Below are 20,094 nucleotides of genomic sequence, written 5' to 3' on the forward strand. Positions count from 1 at the left end.
GCAGGACTTCAGGCAGAGGTCCCAGACACAGTTCTTGCCATGGAGGAGGTGGAATCTTAACTGGGAGGAGGGGACTATATCCTGAGATCCTGTGACTGAGGTATTCCCTCTCGGAGAATGCAGAGGGCATGGAGGCAATTAGGTCAGCTTAGACTGGGAATCCACTCAGGTCAAAGCCTGAGTGACACTCTCCATGCCCCCCTGGGTAAATCAGACTCCAGCTCTGCTCAGGATGCTCCAGAGACCCAGGACCCTGGACCCCAGCCTTGAAGTTTGTGAGAGACTCTTCTTCAGAGTCTGCAACGGGCCCTTTGAAAAGGAAAACATCTTAGCTCTTCCACAGAGGCTAAAGGAAGCCATAGGTGCCTGAGTTAGGAAAGGGCAGAAGAGCAGGAATAGGGCTACTGACTCTTGTGAGGCGAGCCTTGACTATCACAGGTGCTGTGGTGGCTCATAACCCTTACAATGACAGTGTTGTCACTGGCTTAGAGATATTAAAATCAGAGTCTCTAAGTTTAGATAACTTTCCAAGATTTACACACTTAATAGGTGGGAGAAGTTAAATGAAAGCTGGTTCTGATTTTTAAGCCTTAGTCCCAATATCTAGATTCTCCCAAATTATTTTGAAAACTTTGTTAGCATTAATTTGGAATCTGGTCTTCGACTTACCAATGAATGTGAGCAGAACAGAAAATTGACTAAAATATGGGAAGCCCTTACTGGCAGGGTTATCTGCTCCCAAATCACTCCTATACCTGCCTGTCTTACACACACACAAACACACACACACACACTTGTGCAAGGTGGTGTGGGGGTTCCTCAGTTGGGGAGGTACAATGAATCCCTTAGGTTTCTGTGCTTCTCCAATGGGGGTCAGAACCCTTACTCTTTCCACAACAGTATACTCTTGCTCTCTCCTAGGCTGCCCAAGCCTCTTTCCCTGGATGTTGGCACAGCATATGTGAGAAAGGCCTGGGAGTAGTACCGAAGGTTCCCCAGAGGAGCAGACACAAATTGTCTAGTCTTCCCTGTTCCCATAGTCTCTGCAGGTCTGACACTTCAGAAACTGAAAATGTCTTTATAAATCCATTTACATAGTTGAAAATACAGATAACAAAAAGGGAACTGGAAAACATCAGTCATAAACTGTCATTATCTGAGCAGCTCTCTCTCTCCTCCCCACCCTGGGAAAGTGTGAAAGAAATGAAGCTTAATTGTTGGGCATATAAAGCTATTCACGTTTTTGCAGTATATACGTTGTATCTGTGGTTTAAGCCACTGAAGTGCTTGAAAGACTCAACCATACTAACTTTGTAATCTAAAAATTATGGGGGATAGTATATTAACTAAACCTATAATCAATGAGTGAATATTTTTAAAGATGGCTTATTAAATGTCTGAGTTTAATAACTGAGCACAAAACCACACAAATCCAGTGAATATTGTTTTCCCTGAACAAAAATCTCTGCACCTGAAGGAATTCTCAACATAAAACGTCTGTGGTAAATGAGGCCTGGGGGAGGGTGGTGAAAAGATACCATAGAAGATGCCAGAAAGACCCAGAAACAAGGAAACAGATGCCCCAGCTGCCTCAGAAGAAGCGGCCCCTGGCCATCACAGGGCGATGGCAGGAGAGACCTGCTCCTTGCCAGATGAGGGAGGCAGGAGCTGGCAAATAGGAGGGCCTCTCAATAGAGGGCAGAAAGGAAAGGGACAGACTGTCTCATTTCCACGCAGGGTTGAGCACCTGCTCCGCCATAAGATCCAAAGGAGTTGGCGACTGCCAGCCAATTCAGACAATGAACGGAGGCTGGAAAGAAAGGAAAAGGGCCAGGGCAGTCCTCCTCTCCCGCGCAGGTCTGGAGCTCATCTCCCGGCTCCCAGTGTCCCCAGCGCTTGTGGCCTTTCAAAACCCCGCCACCGGGGTCCCCTGCGTTTGTGTGGGAAACCCTCAAGCAGAACAAAGCCCGGGGCGGCCACCGCCGAGCTTCCCTAGGGCTTCCCGGTGCAACCCCGGGCAGAGGCGATGGAGCTTGACGCCCAACGCCACCGACGCCCGGCGAGTGCGTCCAGGGGGCGCTGCAGAGGAGCATTGCTGGTCACCGGAAGGAAGCCACAGAGGCCAGGCCCTTGGCCTAACCCCTGCTGGAGGCCCTGGAAGCCCCACCTTCCCGGGCGCCCCTGGCGGCGGGCGCGGGAGACCCCCTGGACGGCAGTTGGAAGGCGTTGGCCGGGAGGGGTGGTCTTTCCGTTAGGTGGTCCCTGGGGGAAGGAAGCTCTGCAGGGTTGGAGCACCGTTGCTAAGTCCTTGAACTGCAGCAGAGCCATATATTCTTGTGGTGACAGTGGCCTTAGGAAAAGAAAATTCCGTCTCTAGGATGGGATTAGGTCGGAGCTAAGCAAGCCCTGTTAAATTTTGTAACGGACTTATGTGATGGTCTTTGGAGGGACCTCTGGCAAAGTTTCGAAGCCTGTCATGGGAAGGGGACATAGAGTGGCTATTAAACTGGGTGGAGGCTGTACTCACAGCCCATAAATAGCGAGCTTCAGCTGCCGACCCAGCAGATCACATCTGTTTAGCACAAGGCTGAGGATTTTTAGCCAGGTTTCTATAACGACTTGAGAGAGGTCACGCTTCCCACCATTGGTGCGATCTCCTTGGGACGCTACCCATCAAATTAGTGAAGCCTCAAATGAGTTAGGGTTCCACAGACCCAGACCCTGTCCCCAATTTGCAGTTCACTGCTAAGCGACACAAACCTAAGGGTTTTCCACCATAAGGACACCACCTATTTTCCTTCTGCCCCTTTTCCCTACCAAAGCCCTCTCATTCTGTCTTCTGATACAATGAAGTATTTTTCCCATTTTCCTTTCTGGGCAGGAAGAAAAATAATTACCAAAATGACTTTTAAATCATTTTGATGTCACTCAACAGTTAAGTGTACTGTTAGGTTCAAGGGATTAAACACAAGAATATTATCCTCAGTAATTTCCTTCCCTGGGTCAGGGGGAGATTCCTCTTTGCTCTTCAGCATAGGCATTCTGGAATATAAGTTTTAAGTGGGTGTGTGGGGGCTGCACAAAGCTCTGAAGTTTGTTCATGAGGCAAACATTTCTGATGGTCCTAACCTGGAACCCTGAAATACTAGATAGAATCTGGGTTTAAGCTCACCAGACTTGTTGGGCATTATGAGGTGGGGAGGGTTACAATGGGAAAAGGAGATAGATTCTTGGTAAATCTGAGCAGGGGGTGATAAGAAGAACTACCTTTAGTATACGTTGTGAGAGATTTCTAAAGCCCATTTAAATGAGTTAAATCTATATATGAATATTCACATGAACAGTGGTAGCAATTAGAGACTGATCACAGTTGTTGGGAAACAGGGTGAGATATATCTGACCTAAAGGGACCAACCTGGAATTAGAAGAAAATTACCTCTTCCTTTCTCCTAAATCTGTACCTTGTCACTGTAAGTGGTTCTGGAAGATAGAATATTGCAGAGATAAATAATTAAATAGTAGTTCAGATGTAAGGGCTGTTAATAATTTGGGATTGGATACTCTTCAGAGGGTGTGGTGTCCAGTAAGGGGTGTCAGAGCAGCAGGAATCACGGCTTGGAGTGGATACTCATTGCAGTGGGCTCTCTGTGGTCTGCTTAGAACTTCTTCCTGATGTCAGGACAGTAGCTACATAATGTCAATTAGACATCCACATTCTGAAATGGGAGAGTCATCTTGGGTAGTTTGCTTCTGTTCTTTCTTAGCTCTTCCTCCTTTTTTAAGTCACCAAAATACCTGATACATTAGCATGTGCCATTTGTCCTCACTCTCTGGAACCCTGTCTTCTGTGCTGCTGGACTATAGTACTGAGAACCTGGGTTGGAATTCTTAAATAGCCTAGATTTTGTTCCATTGTGAGAAAATGAGATCAAAAACATTCAAATCCAGGTTAGAGCTGGGAAGAGGGAACTCAAGTGGTATTCAGCTATGTGGGAAGTTGGATTATGATCAGAAAATAGGATGGAGACACAAGGGATATGGCAATGGTGTTAACAAAGCACACTTTCCAGCCTTGGGGTGCTTGTTGGGGGCCTTTGCTTTCACTCAAAACAGGACCTGGGGCTTCCCCTTTGGAACAATGTGCTGGAAGCCAAAGTACTGGTCATTCCTCATGTTGGGTGGGGCTACAGACCCTTGGAAGTGTCCATTTCTAGGTTGATGGTAACTGGAAGAGCTTTTGGGACAACTCTGAAAAAGCCAGAGAATGGGTTAGAAAATGCATGAATAGAAGTTTCTCATCCTTTGGAACAAGACAAGGGGGAAAGGAAAGGAATTGCTTTTATTTACTGGACTCGTGGGCTTTGGCTTTTTGAGTGGTTAGAGAATTTCTTCTGAGCTATTCCTTCCCCTTTCACATAACCCTAGGTCTGTCTGATCCTTGCCATAAAGGAAAAAAAAAATTAGATGAGGCAAAAAATGATAAAAAAGGAGAGTAAGCAAAGCGAAACCCAGTTGAGATTATAAACAGTAAAAATGATGAATAAATTAGGCTACAGCAACAGAAGTAGGGTCAGGAGTCGATAAAATGATTTAGAGATTATCTAAAGATGAATGAACATTGAGGAAGGGATAAAGAAAGAGAAGGTAGTGGCAGAAACTTTCATGAAAAACAGACAAAAACAGGAAAGACAAAATCTGCTTCCTTCTCCCTCTACCTACTTTCTTCCTACAAACTCTTGAGTATCTTCTACATGACAAGTACTAGCTAGGTACTGAGGGTAAAAGATGAACAAGACTCCTTTCCTGCTCTAGAAGGCTGCATATATTGTGGGGAGATGTCATAGCTGACTATATGGCATGAAGGTGAGAAATGGGTTTCCAAGGGCTGCCTTTTCTGTGCATAGGTAAAAAGAAGTCTGAGACATTTGGAGCTCCCCAGAACAGGTTCTGAGGTTACCTTTTCAATTGCTCAGTTGACTTGTGTAGGCTAAATATTCAGACCCTTCTTGTAGTTTCTCTTTGGGATGAAGCTGGTTAACATTATAAGTGCTGGACAGGAGTCTGAAGTGTATCAGGAACAAGAGACTTCCTGTGTCCTCAAGTGCCATGCCTGCTACCACAGTGGGAGGGATAATGTCACCTCTTCCCCTTTCCTGAAGTGCCCTCTGCACTCCTGAGGGTAGTTCAGCCACAACTCACCTCACACTCTCTCTTGGCCATCAGGCTATGTGGAAAAGGGAGAAAAAAGAAATTGTGATCATCTTGGAAAATGTATAGAAGAAAGAAGAAACATTCTTCTCCCCAAATGACAAAGAAGAAACTGAAGAAAAAGAAGCTGGTATCATATCTAATTTATGGGTCACTGAAGTCCATAAAGACCCAGGCCCCCAGAACAAACACTGCTTCTGTAGAAGAGATCCGAGTATAAGGGTCTTTGCTGAGCCTGAGAATGAGACAGTACAAAAATTCCTCAGTTTTCACCCCTTGGTGGAGAGCCTCTTTAGGGAGATGTTAATGTATAGGGTTTTTTAAAAAACCTCATGCAGGGTATAGAGAACATATGGGCCACCTGAGAGTTTTATGTAGGTTTGGGGCTGTGAAGCAGGCACTGAAGAACATCTGTGAGTTTTGAGTCTGGGGGGAGCAAAATTGGTAGTTTAGGATTGAGTCTTGGAACCCTTTCCCACACTGATCAAAGATATTTGCTTCTGATGGTAACTGGGAGGGGCTTGGGTTGCCTAGTCAGAGCCTGAAAGATATTGGAACTAAGGCTCTTGCCTGGATTCACACTAACCCATGAAAACAAAGCTAGGTAAAGGCCTTTGGCTCTGCTACTTTCATTTTATCAGACATTTTGAAAGATGTCCAGTGTTTGTGGTACTGTGATGGAGGTATAGTGCTTGAAGTTGGATAGGTCTTCTTACTAAAATTACAACAACATCACCATAATTTTCTCATTTGCCAGGGGCTATTGAAAACTTTGGTATAATTATGAGAGTTCTTGGACAGCATTTAATTTATGCTGATCTAGTTCAGCTTCACCACCTCAGAAATGGTGGCATAAAGTCTCAAAGCTTCCCTAACTTTGCTTTTTTGAGTGGTTTCTAAAGGAAGCATTCTGGGTCATAAAGAATGCAGCCTGAAACTAGCTGGAGATTCTAACATCTCTGGCATATGGCTTACAGAGTGGTTTTCACCCTGTCTTTCCCTGCTGGAATTGTTTATGACCATTTTTACAAATCTCCCAGGATCTTAGTCCTTTATGAGGTTTGGAGGTTTGTCTTCTAGCTCTCATATTTTCCCTGTGGTAGATGATCTGCCTTTTCCTTAGGTGTTTTTGGCTCTCCTTCCAACTCTCTGCAGTTCTTGGGAAGGGACCAAATAATTCACAATGATGGTGAAAAGAAAAGCACAAAAGGCAAGCTTGTCCTGCCATGGAGGACATCAGGTTTGATTCTGTTTTTCTTTAAACAGTGTTTAAATTCTGGACCCAAGTGCCTATAATACCAATGGCATGCCTTCTGGTATTCCTGCTGGCAGTAATTCTTGGAAAGTACACTCATAAATAGCATGCTGGGCTTCAGCCTGAAGCGTCCCATAGGCCTCTCACCTTGCTGAATGGGCTTGACATTGGGTTTCGCCTGTGTAGCCACCAAGGACTCAGATTCCTAAACAGAAAATGTTCTATTTGAAGATGTTTTGAATAGACTACAAAGAGGCTGTGTTGTTTTCCTGGTGCTGCCTTTATGACCAATGTGAACTTTGGCGAATCTCTAGATTTCTTTGGGTTTTGGTTTCCTCATGGGTAAAATTGAGATATTACTATCTCCTCATGGGGTTGTTGTGAGGATTAAACATGCACTGTAATCGTCATGTTATATAACTTATTTAAAATTCACTTAAAGGCCAGTGGTAAAACATGCCTTGGCAGTGTGACAGATAGCCTGGCAATTCCATCATCACAGGAATTGCCATATATTGCATGGCAAATCACTGGAGCAAAGTTTTACATTTTTATGTAAATATTTATGTGTGGAAAGGGTTCAGAGTTTTTACCTGCTGCCTAAAGGGGGCTCTTCACCTAAAGTTTAGAGCCAATGCTTCAGAATTGAGAAACTTGATTTAGAATAAGGCAATTACTTCCAGAAGGTTCTTCTTAGCATGATTGCAGTGAGAATTTCAATGTTTTTTCAAAAAGGGTTATAATTGTGCCTAACAACTGTGCAAAACATTTAAGATTGGGACTGAAAATCTTGGACATGGTCATGAGGAGCCATTAGATTATCCAGTTCCTTCAGAGCATAAATGGGCATAAAGAAAATTAACTATACAGCCCCGAGAAAGTCATCTTACATCATGGAGTCTGATAAGGACCCCTACTGTGGCAGAAATGAGGAAGTGTCCCTATGAGGAGGAGGGTAGAGCTTCCAAGGAGTTTCGTGCTGGATGAGAATGGGAAAAACACCGGCCTATTACTGGGAAGAAGAACCTATGAACCAGGGCAAGAAGAGATCTGAGGGCCAATTCTTAAGACCAAAGACTTAAGCTAATATTCCACCCTGGGACTGACACACCAGAACACAAGTTGTTCCTCAGTGAGTGGACATATCATCTTACCTGTACTCAGCTTCAACTCTCACAGGAGCAAACACTTTTAAGACTACCACTAAGAGGTAGTTTGGCAACTTCAGGAAAACACAGCCGTCCAAATGCCTCAAGGCTCAAGTAAGTCCTAGAAAAGAAGCTATTTGGAGGGGAATTTATTCTTTAGGATGGGTTAAAATCCTTATGCCCACCAGGATGCTTTTATGCCTTTTTATTTTTCCAGTGCTAAGGAGCTGGGGTCAGGGTTTCACATATGCTAACCAAGTTCTCTGCACCTCCTGGCTCCTAATTTTTTTTAACCATTATTGATACATTTTTTTAAACTAAAGTTTATATTCTCTAAAGCTCATAGTTCTCTAATGAATAGTGATGTTGAGCATCTTGGGTATATTTGTCATTCACATGTTTTTGTTTTGTTTTGTTTTGGTGAAGTTTGAGATCAAATTTATTCCTTCCTCTTCTTTTTGAGTTTCAAGTGTTCTTTTTTAATGTTCTGAAAGTCTGTTACCAAATATATGTAAATTTACTCTCAGTATGTAACTTGTCTTTAATAGTTTTTATTAAACAGTAGGCTTTTTTCTAATTTTGATAAGGTCCAATTCATCAATTCTTTTTTTAAAATTGGTACTGGGGATTGAACTCCAGGGTGCTCTACCTCTGAGCTATATTCCCAGGCTTTTTATTGTTTTTCATTTTGAAACAGGGTCTCAGTAAGTTGGCAGGTTGACCTTGAACTTGGAATCCTCCCATTTCAGCCTCCTCAGTCACTCCTAAGCACCTTCTGTCATGGATTGTGATTTTGGCATAGTATTTTAAAAATACTTTTTTAAATTTTAAAATACTACTCTGAGGCCTCAAAAGTCTTCTAAAAATTTAATAGTTTTCAATTTTACAGTTTTAGGTCTGTTTTCCATTTTGAGTTAATTTTTGTAAATGGCATAAAATTTGTATGTGAAACTTCAGGTAAGGCTCAAAGTTTATTTTTTAAAAAAATATGTATATCCAATTCTTCCAATCCCAATTGTTGAGAAAACTGTTGTTCCTCTACTGAATTGCCTTTGCATCTTTATCAAAGATCATTTGTGTATATATGTGTGATTCTATTTCTGGACCATCTATTGTATTCCAGTGTTTTCTTTGACTTTATTTCAATTCCATGCAGCATTGATTTCTGTAATTTTATAATAGATCATTAAATCAGGTAGTATTTATTTAACTTATGATTTTTTAAAGTTATTTTGGCTATTCTTGTTCTTTTACATTTTCATAAGATTTTTATAATGAGCCTCTCAATTTCTTCAAAAATGCTCGCTGGGCTTTTGATTAGGATTGATTAAAATCTACATCTTAGTTTCAGGAGATTTGCTGTCTTTACATTATTGAGTCTTCTGAACTGTGTAGCTATCCATTTAGTTGGGTTTCATTTCACTTTTCAGCAGTATTGGAGTTTTCAGTTACAGGTCTTCAATTACACTTCTTTGGTCAGATACTAAATAGCTTTTGTCTTAGAATAATAGTTTATACCTTTAATGCTATTGTAAATGATAATTTTTTCATATTTCAGTTTCTGAATTTGTTAATATTGGCAAAGACATTTTTGTCTATTGGTCTTGTATTTTTTTAAATTTGTTTTTTAGTTGTAGTTGGACACAATACCTTTATTTCACTTATTTATTTTTATGTGGTGCTAAGGATCGAATCCAAGGTCTTGCACATGTGAGGTGAGCACTCTACCACTGAGCCACAACCCCAGTCCCTGGTGTAGTATTTTACAAACTTGCCAAATTTGTTAATTTTAGTAGCTTTTTTTTGACAACTCCATCAGATTTTCTATATAGAGAATCCTGAGTTTCATTAATAAATATATTTTTATGTCATTTCTAGTCTGGATGCTTTTTCTTTTTCTTGATTTATTGCACTGGCTAGACTAAGCTATCACAGTGTTGGGAAGAAATAAGAGTAAACATATTTTTCTCCTTTCTTGAGAAAAAAATCATTCTGTTTTTTAAATAATTAAATATAATGCTACCTATAGGTTCTTTGAAAATGTCCTTTATCAGGTTAAGGAAGTTCTTTTATTAGTTTGCTGAGAGTTTTTAATCAGGAATGTATGTTGGATTTAGTCAAATGATAAATACTTTTTCTGCATCCTTGGAGATGATTGTATTATTATTTTTTTAAAAAAAACCTATTTTTGTGGACTAAAGAAAATGTAACAGGGGCTAGTTTTTTTTTTAAGAATAATATTCTTATTCTGTAATTCTCCAGAATGGGAGTCAAAAAACTTTTTCTATAGTAAATATTTTAGATAGGAAATACTTTGGATTTTGCAGATCACATACAGTGTCTGTCACTTACTCTTTGTTTTATTTTTATACATACCTTTTAAAAAGAATAAAAACACTATGCTTAGCTTATATTAAAAAATTTTGGTCTGGCCATCTGAGCTACAAATTAGGTTTGTTATTATAGTTGGCCATATAGTTATAAAAAACAGCAGCAGCAGTAACAGTAACATATGGCCAGCAAATTCTAAAATATTTGCTCTCTGGCCCTTTACAAAAACAAACAAACAAACAAACAAATAAACAAAAAAAACCCTTCCTGTTCTAGAATATTGTAGCAGAATACTTTTAAAGGAATATTACTATCTATGTATCAGCTTAAATTATGCTAAATCAAATAATGAGTGGTATCATCTTATCTGCGGTTACTAGTCCCCAAACTGGGAATATTTTAAAAAAATGAAATTGATCATTAAAAGCATGTTGTGTGAAGAAACAAATGAGAATCTCAATTATTAGTCTGGAAATTAATTGTGGTGACTCTGCTTGGTTTTTCAGATGGAAGACTTAGCTTCTTGGTTTGGAAGCTGCATCAGCTGAGACTTGGCATTTTGGAAATAGACATGGTATAGTCTTGATGATTAGCTATTGTGTCTTTAAGTCCCCTCTTTAATTTCATTTAATTGATATGCATATAGCAACAATTATATTCCCTGTATTGTTCTAAAAGCTTTATGTACTGGACCTGTCCCCTGTCTTATAAAATGGGAATGAGAATGACATTAGTAATATCCTCTTCATAGGACTGCTGAGGGAATTATATGTGGTTAAGCTAATAAGTTCATACAGTTATGGGGCCAGAATCTGGCTCTTAACTTTATACCATGCTCTTTCTCTATAGATGGAGTTCTTCTTTCTCAGCCTTCTCCCTCTACCTTCTAGTCTTCTTCCATAAACACTGAGAGAATTGAGAAGTCCTATTTGATACCCTCTTTAAGTGAGCTACCAGATTTACAGCTTTCTTATAGTACTGTTTAAACAGGGGTACAAACAAGAAGAGGAACCTGTAGTCTTTGTGGAAGGTTATAGCTCTGCCTTTCAAAATGAATTTAGGAGTTTTATACCCTTCATGGTCAGCATATGCTGGGTCAAGAGACTGTGACCACCCAGTCCCCCAATCAGTTCTAATTTGGGGAACCTAGGCAATTGCTATGCCTGAGAGGATGTGTCAGCTACATTGAGTAGGCCCTTTCCCCAGTGACCTGACCCCTGCAAAGGCAGTCACGCTGCCCCTCTTCCTTTCTGAAGACTAAGACAAGAGTACTCACATGGCAGCCAGGCCTGTTCTGTCCCAAGCAGTAAGGTGAAGAAGATTACAGCCAGCAAGTGGCTGCTGGCCAGAGCTCAAGCAGTTCTGCAATTCAACATCAAGTTCCTACTGCCCTCCAGAGTGCTGTGCTGCCAGCACAAGCCATGCTTTACCCCCCAGAGACCTACACTCCTTGGTGCTCTGGGTCTGCCCAGATAAACTCCTTGGGAATGCTAGAAAAAAAATAATAAATTCAGCAATTTTTAAGCACTGTTAAGTTTTAACTTGTGGCCCAAAACAATGTTTTCTCAATCACCATTTAAATAAGGGCTTAAAAGAACTCAAAATTTAGTGAGGAAGGCCAGAATATTTTAGAGAGAGACAGAAACAAGAGACAGAGACAGAGACAGAGAAGTATGAAAATAAACTAAGGAGGAAAATGTCCACCTTATTCTTCCGACTTGAACATAGAATTTGAAATTTGGAGGTAACCAAAGAGCTTTCTCTGCTGGGCGTAATGGTATATGCCTATAATTCTAGCCACTCAGGAGGCCGAGGCATGAGGATCAAGAGTTCAAAGTTAGCCTCAGCAAAAGAGAAGCACTAAGCAACTCAGTGAGACCCTGTCTCTAAATAAAACACAAAATAGGGCTGGGAATGTGGTTCAGTGGTCGAGTACCCCAGGATTAGGAAAAAATAAAAATAAAAAAGCTTTCCTAGTTTAACTTCATTTGGATCAACTTTAACCAGTTTTTTTTTTTCCCCCTAAATGAACCTCTCTGGGGTAACCATTGACTGTATGTTAATTATGACACTACTTTTAAAGGTCAGGAAACAAAATAACCAAGCTTAAAATGACATGTCATTCAGTATGAACTACCTCTCCACATCTGTTCCTCTTGATTTGCACATCTCCAGGGATACTGATTTTCTCCCATCTGTCCAATGCTGAGTTCCACACAGATTCACACCACTGAATCATCCTGTGACTAGTTCTCATTCACTGACTTGGGACAGCCAGATTTGCTTGGCCCAGTGGCTCATGGTTCTTGGTTTTTCCCTCTCTTTAAATAAATGCACTGTTTTCTTATCAAGCTCCTAGTTTTAAGTTGTAAGGCTGTATGAATATACCAATGGTAGTGCAAGGGCATCAGGGAAAACCACAGTGTTATCAGTCTTGTTATTTGTCTTGGGCTTTCAAAGAAATCATGTGCTCTCCCAAGAATCTAAAGCCTTTCCATAGATTTCTCCTTTCCCTTGATTTGTCCTTTCCCAAGTATGCAGGTCCCATTGAGTATTTATTTAGTAATTATTCATGTGTATGTGTTGCTGAGGATTGAACCCAGGGCCTTGAACATGGTAGTCAAACGCTCTGTCATTAAACCATATTCCTAACCTGAACCCAGGTTCTGAAGTGGCAACTTAAAATATACTAACCAATTTAAATGTCCCATTTCTGATGTCTTAGGCTGTTGGTTATTTACATTTATTATTTATTGTCTACTTCTCTCAAAAGAAATATCTACTTCTTAAGGGGGAGGGAATTATACTATAGAAATAATGCATCTTGATTTTGGTAAACCCAGAAAATTTAGATTTTAAGCAAATAAATATTAAAATCATCTCTAATTCAATAATCCAGAGTTAACTTGCTGGTATCATTTTAGTGAATATCCCTAATGGTGTTTGCCCATACATACATTTTCTTTCAGAAATTGAGTTTCTTACCATAATGCTTTCTGTAGCCTTTACTTTTTTTCCCTAAGTATATACTCTTTTACAACATCATTTTTAAACAACTATAATATGAATATAGCCTTAACTTATTTAACAAATATGTTGCTTCCCACAGGTCTCATTCCTGGAGGATTTTCATGTAGAAGATAAACAGACACCAACTAGAGACACAGAGAATAAGAGCCCAGCAATGTGATATTTTTATGTCTTTTGTTGCAAGAGAGCAGAGATGTTTCTGTGAATCAGTATGGGGTGGGATAGGTGGATTGTTATGTGGAGGCTTTTTTGAAATTGTGGATATCCTCTTATGGAACAAGTGGTATCATTGTGTATTCCCAGAACTATGGTGTGCAAATACTAATAGAAGTTTTTTGAACTATCTGCCATCTCATGATGTATTCATTTCAAAGTGATAGTACAGTACAGGTGTACTTTTGATGATATATGACCTGAGAAAAACTTTTGTGTTTGTGAAACATCTTCCAATGACAATACAAATTTAATAATATTTTGTTCTGTATGTAATAGATAAGGATTGTTTCATACTAGTTGGAGTACAAAAATGGCATATGATTTGGAGCACCCACCTGTAAAGAACAGAAGTGTTCTGTACTAATCAGGGGAGCATACTTGACTACTTCAACTGTACCAGGGCCTGGGAAAAAGGATGGGGGTTTGGTTGGAATGTAGATACCTTTGGTCTTCAGTCCATGGTATTGCTTTGAAGATACTCCTGTCTAGGCCCCATGGTTTCTAATTCAGGTGACTGCCTCATGGCTTCACCTAGTTAACATATTGTTCTCAGTAGTTCTGGTCCTAGCACTCAGTAGTTCTGGTCCTAGCACACATCCTCCCTGTGGGCCCAGGATGTTTCTCCCTTTCAAGGTTTTTGCCTCAGGGAGGCTGAATGTGATTAGAGTGAAAGTGTTAACTATCATCAGACCTAAAAGTCCCAGCTATCAGAATCCACCTTTTCTTCAATGGAGTTCATCCTTAGAGACTTGGGTTCTTGTCACCCAGTTGAAGATAACAAAGAAAGGAGTTCTTTAAGTTGGCTTTTCCCACCAGTTTGAACAAGTAGTGTCAACTTTCAAATAGGAGCAAGAAAAACATGAGTCAAAAATGTCTGCTTGCGCTTCTATAAAGAAAGAGAGATTTTTAATGTCTCTTTTGACAAAGCACCCTAGTTAAAAGTGACAAGAAAACAAGTTACCCTGTCCCATAGGTTATTGTGTCCAGTGTTTTTCCATTACATAACAGTTAACTGTTTCCATTTGTGGAATACTTTCTATGCCCCAGGCAATATTATTCTAAATATGTGTTTTTATTCACTTAATCCTTGTGAGGATTCTGGGGTGTATTCCCACCCCAGCTATTGCAAGTGATAGAAATGAGGCACCTCATGAGGGGTTGCTTTATTTTCCCAGAAACACAGTTATTATATTTCCACTTTGTATAATAAAAGACATAAAATGATAAAACTAGAAGTATCTGGGGGAATATCTTAACATTTAGAACCTCTGTCACAATTTCTGTGAATCAAAGTTTTAATGCGTATCTGTTTGATGTGAGACCAGAAGGAGGGACTGAGACAGAGAATATAACTTCAAAGTAATTCAAACTTAAAGAGATTTTGGTGTAACTTGGAAGTTATGTGCAAGAGAGGTTTTATGAAACATGGAAAAGATAGCTCCCCTCCTCAAGGAACAAATTTTATAATCTTAGTTTTCTTGATGGATGGAACTGACCTTTATTCATTCATTCATTCATTCATTCATATTCTCTCTCTCTCTCTCTCTCTCTCTCTCTCTCTCTCTCTCTCTCTCTCTCTCTGTCACCACCCTGGGAATCCACTTCCCTTGTCCACTGCTCTCTTCAGGAGACTCCTGTACAGCACCTGTATATCTATATGTTCTACCACACACAATTCAGTTCCCCATAAAACTTCTGGAAATTTTAGATAATTTTATAGTCCCAGAGAGTATAGTTTGAGAAGCATGGTACTAAGCAGTTAATAACCAATTATAGCACAATATGAGCACCCTACTAGTATGGCACTGGATGGTGCTTTAGGACGAATTTCTGAAACTTGGGAGATAATTTAGAGGTTGGTTTCTAGGCAGCAATCACCTTATGAGTCGTATCTCACAAAAAGTTAGACAGGCTTTTTGGAATTAGTCCATAAGTCAAGTTTCACTCTATTGCTAATTGACAATACCCTGTTGATTGCTAAGAAGATAAAATAACTAGTTGAGATTTATTTAGCATTCTTTGAAAGTCCATATATGTTACCTTATGTTAATTATCTTGAATCATGGTGATCCTAAAATATGGGTGGAAATTTTTGCAGCCTAAAAGGTTTTCCTTGAGAAAACTAGATCTTCTTAACTGAAAACATTTTCTCTGTAGTTAAGTTTTTGCATTTTTTAAGTGTTTAACTGTGTATTTCACCAAGAGAAGTAGCCCCCATTTGCCAACTATTATTCTGTTATTCATTCTTGTGATATATGAAAAAATATTAAACAACGATGAAAGTGAACAAAGGGAGACTACACCCACCCTCATAAATGAATCTGTCATACACATTAGGTGCCACAACCTGCATGGCTGTTAATTCAGAAAAATTGGAAAGGGGAGATGGGGCATTAGAAAAGACAGACACACAGAGATAGAAAGTTGAGACTGGGTGGGGCATTACTTTCTGACAGAGTAATGACACAGAACTAGCTCAGTATGTTTATTATATAGGTTTTAACATCAAAGGGTTTTTTTGTGTCAAAGTTTCTTCAAAGCATGCAGGATGAAGGACGAAGTTCTGGGCAGCCAAGTTATAATTATCAACTTGGGGCACCTGGTGTCTCAACTCAGGGTCAAGAGTGATAGTGCCTGTGCCATGCACAAAACCGCTGTTGAGCAGGGCATCACCATAGCAACTGGGCAGTCTCAACTCGCGCCTTTGCCAAGGTTCCCAGCGCAGGCATGCTCCTGTGGCTGGATAGAGACCCTGATTCGAATCATTGGAATCACTGCTCTGACATTAAGTTTTTTTTAAAAGGGAGCTGCAAAACAAGATATGCGACGTGCTACTACTTATATGAAGGGTAAAAACATACAAGACCAAATATGTATTTACAACAAAGCAATGATAAATGTTTTAAGGAGATGAAAATGCAAATTACATATTTGTAATTTGATATAAAATATGATAATTACACATTGTACACGTGTATTGAATTATCTCAATGTGCCTCATAAATAGTCATTGTGTGTCGAGGTAAAAATTACTGCCTTTAAAAAGATGTGTTTATTTTTTATTTATTCTAATTCATTATAAATGATTGCAGAATGTATTTCAATTCATATTACACATATAGTGCACAATTTTTCATGTCTCTGGTTGTACACAAAGTAGTCACACCATTGGTATCTTCATACATGTACTTAGGATAATGATGTTCATCTCATTCCACCATCTTTCCTATCCCCTGCCCCCTCCCATCCCTTCCCCACTTTTCCCCATCTAAAGTTCCTCCATTCCTCCCATGCATTCCCCCTTACCATCTCCATTATGGATCAGCATCCTCGTATCAGAGAAAACATTTGGCATTTGTTTTGGGGGAGGATTGGCTTACTTCACTTAGCATAATATTCTCCAATTCCATCTATTACCTGCAAATGCCATGATTTTATTCTCTTTTAATACTGAGTAATATTCCATTGTGTGTACATAACACAGTTTCTTAACCATTCATCTACTGAAGGGCACCTAGGTTGGTTCCACAATTTTGCTATTGTGAATTGTGCTGCTCTAAACATTGATGTAGCTGTGTCCTTGTAATATGCTGCTTTTAAGTCCTTTGAGAGTAAACCAAGGAGTGGGATAGCTGGGTCAAATGGAGGTTCCATTCCAAGTTTTCCAAGGAATCTCCATATTGCTTTCCAGATTGGCTGCACCAATTTGTAGTCCCATTAGCAATGTATGAGTGTGCCTTTTTCTCCACATCCTCGCCAACACTTATTGTTTGTATTATTTTTGTTTGTTTTGTGTTTTTTGTTTGTATTTTTAATAGCTGCCATTCTGACTGAAGTGAGATGAAATCTTAGAGTAGTTTTGATTTGTATTTCTCTAATTGCTAGAGATGTTGAACATTTTTTCATGTTTGTAGATTTATTGTATATCTTCTTCAGAGAAGTGTCTGTTCAGTTTCTTTGCCCAGTTATTGAATGGGTTATTTGGTTTTTTGGTGTTAAGATTTTTGAGTTCTTTATATATCCTAGAGATTAGTACTATGTCTGATGTGCTTGTGGTAAAAATTTGTTCCCATTCTGTAGGCTCTCTGTTAACCTCACTGATTGTTTCTTTTGCTGAGAGGAAGCTTTTTAGTTTGAATCTATGCCATTTATTGATTCTTGATTTTATTCCTTATTAAGGAAGTCAGGGCCTAATCCAACATGATGAAGATTTGGGCCTACTTTTTTCTTCTATTAGGCACAGGGTCTCTGTTTTAATTCCTAGGTCATTGATCAACATTGAGTTGAGTTTTGTGCATGGGGTTGAATTTTGAGAGATAGGGGTTTAATTTCATTTTGTTGCATATGGATTTCCAGTTTTCCCAGAACCATTTATTGAAGAGATTATCTTTTTGGGCTGGGGACATAGCTCAGTTGGTACAGTGCTTGCCTCATATGCACAAGGCCCTGGGTTCAATCCTCAGCACCACCAGAAAAAAAAAAAAAGAGAGAGAGAAAGAGACTCACTATCTTTTTTCCTTTATATGTTTTTGGCATCTTTGTCTAATATGAGATAACTATAATTATGGGGGTTGTCTTTGTGTCCACTATTCTGTACCATTGGTCTACAAGTCTGTTTTGGTGCCAATAATCATGCTGATTTTGTTACTATTGCTCTGCAGTATAGTTTGAGATCTGGTATAGTACTTCATTCTTCTTCCTAAGGATTGCTTTAGCTATTCTGGATCTTTTATTTTTCCAGATGAATTTTATAACTGCTTTTTCTATTTCTATGAAAAATGTCATTGGAATTTTGATTGGAATTGCATTAAATCTGATAGTGATTTTGGTAGTATGATCATTTTGACAATATTAATTCTACTTATCCAAGAACAAGGGAGACTTTCACATCTTTTAAGGTCTTCTTTAATTTCTTTAGCATTTTGTAATTTTCATTGTAGATATCTTTCACCTCTTTCATTAAGTTGATTCCCAGGTATTTTAATTTTGAGGCCATTGTAAATTGGGTAGTTTTCCTAGTTTCTCTTTCAGAAGATTTGTCACAGATGTACAGAAATGCCCTTGATTTATGTGTGTTGATTTTACATCCTGCTTCTTGGTTGAATTAATTTATTAGTTCTACTAGTTTTCTGATATAATTTTTTGGGTCTTCTAGGTATACAATCATATTGTCAGCAAATAGTGATAATTTGAGTTCTTTTTTTTTCCTATCCATATCCCTTTAATTTCTTTATTTCTCTGACTAGAGTTTCAAGAACTATGTTAAATAGGAGGAGTGAAAGGGGGCATCCCTGTCTTATTCTAGTTTTTAGAGGGAATGTTTTCTATTTTTCTCCATTTAGAATGATGTTAACCTAGGGCTTAGCATAGATAACTTTTACAATATTGAGATATGTTCCTGATATTCCTAGGTTTTCTAGTATTTTGAACATGAAGGGATGCTATATTTTGTCATATGCTTTTTCTGCATCTATTGATATGACCATATGATTTTTATCTTTAAAGTCTATTGATATTATGAATTAAATTTATGATTTCTGTATGTTGAACCAATCTTGCATCCCTGGGATGAACCCCACTTGATCGTGGTGTACTATTTTTTTGATATGCTTTTGTATTTTTATTTACCAGAATTTTATTGAGATTTTTGCATCTATGTTCATTAGGATATTAGTCTGAAGTTTTCTCTCTTTGATGTCTTTGTCTGGTTTTGGAATCAGGGTGATATTGACCTCATAGAATGAGTTTGGAAGTGTTCCTTCTTTTTCTATTTCATAAAATAATATGAGGAGTATTGGTATTAGTTATTCTTTAAAGGTCTTGTAGAACTCAGCTGTATATCTATCTTTTCCTGGGCTTTTTTTGATTTGTATTCTTCTGATGGCATCTTCTGTTTCATTGCTTGAAACTGATCTGTTCAAATTTTGTATACCATCTTGATTCAGTTTGGGCAAATCATATGACTCTAGAAATTTGTCAATGTCTTTGATATTTTCTATTTTATTGTAGTACAAATTTCATGATAATTTCTAATTATCTTCTGTATTTCTGTAGTGTCCTTCATGATATTTCCTTTTTCATCACCGATGTTAGTAATCTAAGTTTTCTCTCTCCTTCTCTTCATTAGCATGGCTAAGGGTCTGTCAATTTTATTTATTTTTTTCAAAGAATCAACTTTTTTGTTTTGTCAATTTTTTCAATTGTTTCTTTTGTTTCAATTTCATTGATTTCAGCTCTGATTTTCATTATTTCCTATCTCTTACTGCTTTTGGTGTTGATTGGTTCTTTTTCTAGGGCTTTGAGATGCAATATTAGGTAATTTATTTGTTGACTTTTTCTTCTTTTAAGGAATGAACTCCATGCAATGAACTTTCTTCTTAGTACTGCCTTCATAGTGTCCCAGAGATTTTTATATGTTGTATCAGTGTTCTCATTTATCTCTTAAGAAATTTTTAATCTCCTCTTTGATGTTTTTTTGCAACCCATTATTCATTCAATAGCATATTATTTAATCTCCAGGTGTTGGAATAGCTTTTATTTTTTATTATTGATTTCTAATTTCGCTCCATTATGATCTAATAGAACACAGGGTGGTATCTCTATTTTTTTGTTACTTGCTAAGAATTGCTTTGTGGCATAATATATGGTCTATTTTAGAGAAGGATCCATGTGCTGCTGAGAAGAAAGTGTATTCACTCATTGATGGATGAAATATTCTATATATGTCAGTTAAGTCTAAATTATTGTGTTATTGAGTTCATAGTTTCTTTGTTTAGTTTTTGTTTAAAAGATCTATCCAGTGTTGAAAGATGTGTGTTAAAGTCACAGAATTATTGTTTTGTGGTCTATTTGACTCTTGGACTTGAGGAGAGTTTGTTTGATGAACATAAATGCTCCATTTGGGGG

General features: G+C 38.6%; 1 long non-coding RNA gene across 1 annotated transcript; it reads left to right on the forward strand.

Moving 5' to 3' along the window:
- Window positions 1-2,263: 2,263 nt before the first annotated feature.
- On the forward strand, window positions 2,264-13,588 carry LOC120886788 (uncharacterized). The gene is made up of 3 exons (XR_005729884.2): window positions 2,264-7,725; window positions 10,449-10,516; window positions 13,052-13,588. It is a non-coding gene; the product is annotated as an uncharacterized LOC120886788 (long non-coding RNA).
- Window positions 13,589-20,094: the final 6,506 nt, after the last annotated feature.

This window comes from Ictidomys tridecemlineatus, chromosome 5 (genome assembly GCF_052094955.1).
Source record: "Ictidomys tridecemlineatus isolate mIctTri1 chromosome 5, mIctTri1.hap1, whole genome shotgun sequence".
NCBI lineage: Eukaryota > Metazoa > Chordata > Mammalia > Rodentia > Sciuridae > Ictidomys > Ictidomys tridecemlineatus.